The sequence below is a fragment of the Triticum dicoccoides genome, chromosome 3B (genome assembly GCF_002162155.2).
Source record: "Triticum dicoccoides isolate Atlit2015 ecotype Zavitan chromosome 3B, WEW_v2.0, whole genome shotgun sequence".
NCBI lineage: Eukaryota > Viridiplantae > Streptophyta > Magnoliopsida > Poales > Poaceae > Triticum > Triticum dicoccoides.
In genome coordinates this window covers 148,096,089-148,105,313 of record NC_041385.1, presented here as the reverse complement: position 1 = coordinate 148,105,313, position 9,225 = coordinate 148,096,089, and positions in this window count along the sequence as shown.

Sequence of the window (9,225 nt, the reverse complement as noted above, 5' to 3'; positions counted from 1 at the left end):
TCCTGGGATCTAGGATGGCACCGGAGAGAAAACGGAAGAGGAAGAGAAGAGGTAAAACTAAGTTGCTTCTTTGACGAACGAGTGAAACCAAAGAACCTTGAGAGGTTGAAAAGTTGAAAGAAAGAACACAACAGAGTTGAACACAATTGAGAGCACTGTGGTAGAGAATAGAAAGAAGGAACACCACGTGAACCTTGGAGGTTGCAAAGCTATGAATGACGAGTACAATGGACAAGAAGGATTTGGAACCACTCTGGTTGAAATGAGATAAACAAGGAACAAGGAGGAACAAATTTGGACAGCACTCCGGTTGAAAGGAGATGCAAGACTTGATAAGATGAAAATAACTTGAAGAGATGACACAACACTCCGCTTAGATGAATAAGCACGAAAAGAACACGATCCTCAATTCGAGAAGATGAGTGAAGAGAGCAACATCACAATGCCTCCAGAAGAAATGTAAGAATGGAATGGAATGAACGGAGGAAAACTTGATCTTGAAAGAGCACGCTTACAGGAAATGCTAGAATGGAGTTGTTGGATTAACAACACGAAAGGATAAGCTTGTAGTGGGCTTATGGAAAACATGTCAAAAATTGAGGTGAAATTCTGCCACTACCGAAAACAAATGCTTGCTTGAGATCAACGAAGAGATGAAAACTGCTTTTGCCGGGAGGATAGGAGAAAACTTGGATCATTGATAAGCACCACAAATAGCAACATTCCTTAGGGAAGGCTTTAGGTGAAATCTATACCAAGATAACTCCAACGAAGGGATTAATGGATTTAAAATACCTCATTCTTGACAACATGTGAATCATGAAACATGAAGGAAATTGTCAAGAGTGACATAACACCATCTCAAGAGATAAGGTAGAAAGAATAGCACTTCGACATGCAAGAAGAAGAATACTTGAACTCCTCAGAAAAAAAACATGTGTTGAGCACCATGTTTATTTTAGAGTATAGCTTGGCGGATCTTAACTTCAAGAAAAAATCTTGAAGAACAAAACGAGAATGAAAGGAATCCTTGATGAACCATCATGTAGAGCCTCCATGAAGAACTTCGGTAATAAAAGGATGATAGAAAGAAAGGGAAGTTGAAAACACAAGGTGAAGCCTTGTGGTGATTTAGATGAAGCTTCGTGACGATATAACTGAGAAAACTTGGAACTCCAGAAAGAAAAGATGAATAACAAGAAGCCAAGAATTTATTCCTCCTGAACAAACTCTGAAGGAAAGGATTAATCACTTGGATGAAACAATAATAAGAATTATGTCATGTCTATCCTTCGCCGATTTAAATTGATGACAAGCAACGGATTTGGCATACTACTTATTCTCGTAGATAGGATTAAGAGAGATATAGCGCAAGCTTGAGAAGGTGTTGATGGAACCACCGGTGGGATTTGGAAACAATGAATATTTGATATGATAACGAAGGAAGTGAAATCTTGAACGAACCACCGTAAGAATTGAAAATGAAAGTAGCAAAGGAACAATTCACCAGGAAGAATTGGAAAATGAATGAAGATACTTGAGGGGATTTAGATACATGAGAACGAAGAGATCATGAACTGATTAGAGGGTATTTGAACGATGCACCGGAAGAATTCAAGAACGAGAGTTGAAAGCTGAGAATGAATAATTCTGAGATGATTGGCTCCATAGAATGAAACTGAAGAGACTCCTGAATTGCTCTGGATGGGTGAAAAGAATTCTCACAATTGAAAGCAATTATGAGAGGATGGCATCACGCTAGAACCATGAATCTTCAAGAGAACGGACAAGATTTAAGAGAACCTCTTCTTCGGTCTTCACATGCTGAGAATGATGACGAGAACCACCATGAATTGTTGAGACACTCCATAATAAAGAATAGAAAGGTTGAATCAACGATGAAATAATTTGAAAGATCTTGGAGAAGGACATATGATTGATGAAAATTCATTCTTATGTCAAACTTGGAAATGAATTTGAGAATCGCTCCTGATAATTAGAAGAGTCAGGTAAGATCCTGGGAAAAAACCTGTGGGTTAGGGCCCACTAAAAGAAAACACCGTTGGAAGAGATTACTTGAAAGAGAGATTGCACCGGTTGAATTAAATGACTTGAATGAGATAATAATCTCCAAATAGCTTGAACTGATTAAGAATAGAAACTTGAATCTTCTGAGATAATCTTAAGCACTCCGGAGAAGAAATAGAGGAAGGTGAACAATTATGAGAGGCACCGGCATGGGATAGCATTTGAACGAGGATAAGGATATGATCAACACCGAAAGCTTGAGGTAAATCCACCGGAGAAGAAAAAAGAATGAAGGATGATGAACTTGAAGCTCCTGACCATCTTCATGATAATCACCGGGTAAGAACATTGATTGAAAAGAATGGAGAAACTTCACATCCATAAGATGGATACTTGATTAAGATATCTGAGTCCTTGAAAAAAAGGGTGGGAGGGCGGGAAAACAAAGACAACTTGGGATGAACGAAACAAACACCGTTGAGAAAACTTAGAATTGATCTTGTGGATGGGGAGAATGATCGGATCATCTCGAAGAGAAGCGCACCGGTTGGAAAAGAATTAACATGACGATCTCGATGATCAAGAAGGATTAGCACTCTCATAGAAATATGAGAACACCATTTAGGGAAGGTATGGATCAACATTTGACTTCGAAGCAACTCGAATACCACAACTCAAAACAAAACAAAGGATTTGGCTTGCAGAATAAGCTGGAACAAACATATGATAGAGATTTCGTCTGAAGTTTTCATGGTGGGGCCCACACGGGCTCGAGTGTATAGCACCATCATGTACAAGGCAGTGCACATGATATACGAAGTGTCCCGGAACCAGCATAGCCAAGGGTTCTTTAAGACACAACGAGACCACTGTAAAAACGACCGTGGAAAGGCGGACCACTAGATGTCGAACCCCAATCTCATATCATGCATCTGTCGAAAAGATATTCTAGGAGCTACTTGAATTCCCACCTATAAAACTCCCGAAACTTTCTGGTTATGCAATCTGGTGTTGGGGATACAGGGGATGCAATATATATCTCACCCAAAACTAACAATTCCTACATCCAAGCTGTATCCATCCGTCAACACATAACCAAGAAATCTTTGGAAATCGTGTACCTCAACCTTTGAAAAGCATCCGTTATACGAGCTATGGCAATACTCCCGAACTCCCTCCCCAGTACTGGGTGGCGTCGAGGTTATCTCATCGACAACTGCATAAAAGAGATTTTCGATGTCGGCAAAACTCAGGTATTCCAGAACTGCAACGATAAAATTATGACGACAACACCTCGGAGCTCAACTCCCCAGGTCAATGCCACATAATAGACAGGAGGCACCAAGAACAATGTTCTCGTCACAAAACCATCGAAACGATTCCAAGATACCCGCGTGATCCTAAAAAAATTTAGTGAAGTTTGAGGAGAGGAAAGTCAAAACATCTACGTCAGGAGACCTCACCAGAGCGACGAAGGGACTGAGGAGTAAAAAGAGTCCTACTCTCCGATATATATAATCCTAAGACTCAAAACATTTTTTTGTTCTAGACTCAACAACGCCAGCAAACAATCAAACAGGGGGCTCCTAAGTCAGGGATGGCTCTGATTACCAACTTGTAACACCCACGATGCGGCTATATCTCCCACGTGTCGAAGCACGACTTAGAGGCATAACCGCATTGTGGTTTTGTCGCAAGAAGGGTCATCTTCACACAATCCCATGTAATGAACAAGAATGGGACAAAGAGTTGGCTTACAATTGCCACTTCACACAATGAACATAAAATAAATCATACATCATTCAGAGTACACACACATAGTCTGACTACAGATGAAGCCAAAAGAAAAGAAGATAACCCAACTGCTAGATCCCCGATCGTCCCAACTGGGCTCCACTACTGATCAACATGAAACGAAACATAGCAACGACCAATATCTTCGTTGAGCTCCCATCTGAGCTCGGTTGCATCGCCTGCACTGGTATCATCGGCACCTACAACTGTTGTGATAGTATCTGGTGAGTCACGAGGACTCAGCAATCTCAAAACCCGCAAGATCAAGACTATTTAAGCTTATGGGTAGGAAGGGGTAAAGTGGTGAGGTTGCAGCAGCGACTAAGCATATATGGTGGCTAACATACGCAAATAAGAGCGAGAAGAGAGCAAAAGGAACGGTCGTGAACTAGCAATGATCAAGAAGTGATCCTGAACTCCTACTTACGTCAAACATAACCCAAAACCGTGTTCACTTCCCGGACTCCACCGAAAAGAGACCATCACGGCTACACACGCGGTTGATGTATTTTAAAGAGGTCAAGTGTCAAGTTATCTACAACCAGACATTAACAAATTCCCATCTGCCTATAACCACAGGCACGGCTTTCGAAAGTTTATACCCTGCAGGGGTGTCCCAACTTAGCCCATGATAAGCTCTCGCAATCAACAAAGGATATACCTTCTCCTAGGAAGATCCGATCAAACTCGGAATCCCGGTTTACAAGACATTTCGACAATGGTAAAACAAGACCAGCAAAGCCTCCCGCTGTGCCGACAAATCCCGATAGGAGCTGCACATATCTCATTCTCAGGGCACACCGGATTGTCCAAACTTCTGGTAGGCCAGCCCAGAGTTGCCCCTGGTGGCCACCGGCGGCTGACAGGTTGGACCAACAATCACGATGAGCACTGGCCCAGGGGGGGGGGGGGTAAAATAAAGATGACCCTTGAGTCTGCAGAACCCAAGGGAAAAAGGCTTAGGTAGGCAAATGGTAAAACCAAGGTTGGGCCTTGCTGGAGGAGTTTTATTCAAAGCAAACTGTCAAGGGGGTCCCATAAATCACCCAACCGCGTAAGGAACGCAAAATCCGGGAACATAACACCGGTATGACGGAAACTAGGGCGGCAAGAGTGGAACAAAACACCAGGCATAAGGCTGAGTCTTCCACCCTTTACCAAGTATATAGATGCATTAATTAAATAAGAGATATTGTGATATCCCAACATAATCCTGTCCATCATGGAGCAATCTTCAACTTCACCTGCAACTAACAATGCTATAAGAGGGGCTGAGCAAAGCGGTAACATAGCCAAACAATGGTTTGCTAGGAAGGGTCAAAAGGTTAGAGGCTGACATGGCAATATGGGAGGCATGGTAAACAAGTGATAGGTAGCGCAGCATGGCGATAGAACGAAGCAACTAGCAAGCAAAGATAGAAGTGATATCAAGGGTAATGGTCATCTTGCCTGAGATTCCGCTAGGAAGCAGAACGAGTCCATGAAGAAGACAAACGGACGTAGTCGAACGAATCCTCACAAGTCCGGAACGAAACCGAAGCTAACGAGAGAAGCAAACCGGAAAGAAGCAAAGAACACGGTAAACACACAGGCATAAACATGGCATGATGCACAAACAAGTATGATGCATGTCCGGTTTAAAGAGGCATGGCATGGCAAAGTGCAACAAACAATACTACAAATTAAGTGGAGCTCAATATGCAACGAGTTGCATATTGACGAAACACCACATCAATAATTTAGTTCTCTCTCGGTTAGGTTACCAAACAATATTAAATGTTGTTAAGCATGGCAAGAGGTGAAGCATAAATAAACTAACTATTTAGGCAAGTTTAAGTGAGGCTGGAAACAAGAAGCAACAATTCCGGAAAGTCCCCATGTCATTTAGTAGTTTAATGCAACAACAATTTTAAGCATTTAAATGTTGTTAACATGATGCGGATGACATATACAAGTTATATGCAATTTTTATGAAAAAGTTGACATAAGCATGTTATGAAGCATTAGTCGCCATGGCGGAATGAAAAGGGTGCCACGGCGGCGAAACAGAAATGGTGCCACGGCAACATATCCAAAAATGATGCCACGGCAACATATCGGTTCCGGTAGCTCACGGAGATACCGGTGCAAAAGGAGGCGTGCGGATGTGCGCAACATGCTAGAGATGGTGGGGTGATCCCGGAATCCGGGTGTCCCACATGACGGTGGCATGGCTTATGGCGAATGTGCAAGGAACAATTTGGACACGGTCCAAACATAGGGTGCATCTCATACAACAAACATTCATACACGGGCGGTCGTCACGGGGTTATACCTTCGAAGCGTGCGTTTCCGGGCAGTTCAAAACGTCGAGGGAAGTAGACGTTCTCGTGATGTAGTGGAAGTAGTTGTTCTCGAACGTCGTGGAAGTAGTCATTCGCGGTGATGGTAGAGGTACTAACTATCTTGGCGACGGTAGTGGTACATCTCGTAGATGTCCGGGGTCGTTGGGTCGTCATGTAGACGTACATGTTTGTCGTGGTACACGGGTCATAGTGGTACTTGGGATCTTCTGAACTTGCTGATTTGAAGAAACGAAGGGGGTACTTGGCCTTGACGTCCACGGGCATAGGAAGTGAAGATGCACGGAGGCAACAACGGTGTACAGGAGGCAGTGTGGAGCTTCGGTGGAAAGCGGAGCAGTGGCGCGAAGGAGCTAGTGGCTGCCAAGGCACTGGCAGTGGCGTCCACGAGCAGATGCGGGTGGCGGAGGCTAGGGAAGACGTCGAGCACGAGGAACGCAGGGGCCGCGAGCGAGCTTGCTCGAGGAGCTCCTCGGGCGCATCTGTTCGGAGTCAAAGCCGACGAGGCGAGGGGCGACATGAAGCATGGCAGCACGGTGGCCGGACTTGGCGCAGGGGGGGAGGATGGTGCGGAGCGGGGTCGCGGGAAACCAAGGCAAGGCAGGAAGGCGACGCGCTTGAGGGCGCGGCACGGTTGGACGGCGGGGAGGCAGACGGTTGCGGGCGCAGGGGCCGCCGGAGTTAGCTGAGCTCGGGGACGAGCTCCTGGCTATCAAGGGAAGCAAGGTGCAAGGAGCGGCAGCCAGCAGCAGCTTCGGGGCGGACACGAGCAGGTCCAAGCGGAGCTTGGCGAGGTGCAGGCGAGGACGAGGCCACATGCAGCGGTGGAAGGGCGCGACGACGATGATGGGGCCGTGCGCGGGGTGGCTCTCCTGGTGGTCACCGATAGCGGCGGGTGGTGATGGGATCGGGCGCGAGGCTCTGCTCCTCTCTCTCTCTGCGACGGCGCAACGAGGGAGAAGGGGACCGAGCGCTGGCCCTCCCTGGCAATGCGGTGCACGAGTGTGGCGGCGGGCAGAGGAGGAACGAGAGGAGATGAGATGCGTGGGGGCTGGGCTAGGGTTAGAGCTGGGGCGCGGCTGGGCCTAGGAGGCTGGTTGGGTCGGCCCAGGTGGAGAAAGAAGTGGCCAGAGGCCTGGCTGGGCTGGCTCTCTCTCACTAATGAATAATAAAACAGAATAGAGAAAAGAAAGAAAAGAAAGAGAGGTTAGGGGAAAGCTTTGCGCATGGGGATAATTTTCCCGGACTCGCAAAAATATGCTTGTTCCAAGAAAAAATAGAAAGGCCGTGATTAAAAGATTTAAATTCAAACTCATTTGAATTTAATTCAAATGGGTTTGAACTAGGACTAGGATTCCGCAGTGTCCAAAAATGTTCGGATTTTTGGTGGAGCTCCGGAAAATGGCAAAAGAATTATTGGCAAAGTTAGAGAGCCAAAACTTGAAGAAGAAGAAGGCCAAGGGATTTAATATGCAAGTGGGTTCATGGGTGATTCCAAATAAATGGAATAATTTATAATATCTCCCTAAATATCGGGAGGGTATGTTATAAAGAGAAGTCACCCTTCCCTCGACTTAAATGGATAAAAGATCCATACAATTTATTTAGTTGAGTTTTTAAAAATTAAATGGCATGATGGCATTATGACATGATGCAATGCAAGAGATGACATGATGAATGCACAAACAAAACAAATCACACAACAAAACTCGGAATAGCTGGAAGTCTTCTGAATCGTCGGTCTCGGGGCGTCACAATGGGACTGTTAAACATGTCCCCCTCCAGGGGTAGGCTGCGGAATGGTGCATAAAACAGATTTAATGCTCGTAATGGAGACCACCTGGATATTTGTTGTAGCCTTTCTCCTTCCCTGGCTGTTGCATCGTGAGTTCGACAGGTCTGCTGCCGGACAGGGCCTTTGACGAACGGAGTCCTGTGGTTAAAAAAAAGAAAAAAAGAGAACGACACACTTGAGAGCCCCTGGTGTGGTTAAGCCGTATTCTGGGCCTATCGTGGTCGTGCCCCTCTCCCCATGCCCATGGTATCTTCAGAGCATAATGGTGTACGCGAAGGACCTGTCTTGACGTTTTTCAGGGGCTGGGGTTGGGGCCGCACTGCTACGCATGCTCGGAACGTGCCAGGTGGTCTTGTTGTATGTTACTTCGGGCGCGTTTAGCCGTGTCTGGTCGCTTAACGGCCGGACTCGAGAATTGCCTTAAGAGGCTGCACTGTACTTCTGCCGCGAGAGCCGCTGTATGTTCCTCCGTTCGGAGAGAGCGTTCAGTGTTTCCGTTGACTGTGATGACTCCTCGAGGGCCTGGCATCTTGAGCTTGAGGTATGCGTAGTGCGGCACGGCGTTGAACTTTGTGAACGCGGTACGTCCGAGCAGAGCATGATAGCCGTTGCAGAACGGAACTATGTCGAAGATTAACTCCTCGCTTCGGAAGTTATCCGGGGATCCGAAGACCACTTCCGGTGTAACTGAGCCTGTAGAATTGGCTTCTACACCTGGTATGACGCCTTTAAAGGTTGTCTTGGTAGGTTTAATCCTTGAGGGGTCTATGCCCATTTTGCGCGCTGTATCCTGATAAAGCAGGTTCAGGCTGCTGCCGCCGTCCATCAGGACTCTGGTGAGGTGAAATCCATCGATGATTGGGTCTAAAACCAATGCGGCGAATCCGCCGTGGCGGATGTGGTGGGGTGGTCCCTTCGGTCAAAAGTGATCGGGCAGGAGGACCATGGATTGAACTTCGGGGCAACTGGCTCCATCGCGTATACATCCCTGAGTGCACGCTTCCGCTCCCTTTTGGGTATGTGCGTTGCGTATATCATGTTCACCGTCCGCACCTGTGGGGGGAAACCCTTCTGTCCTCTATTGTTCGGCGGTCGGGTCTCTTCCTCGTCATCGCTATGCAGCCCCTTGTCATTGTTTTCGGCAATTAACTTGCCTGCCTGCTTGAATACCCAACAGTCCCTGTTGGTGTGGTTGGCTGGCTTTTCGGGGGTGCCGTGTATCTGGCACGAGCGGTCGAGTATTCGGTCCAAATTGGACGGACCCGG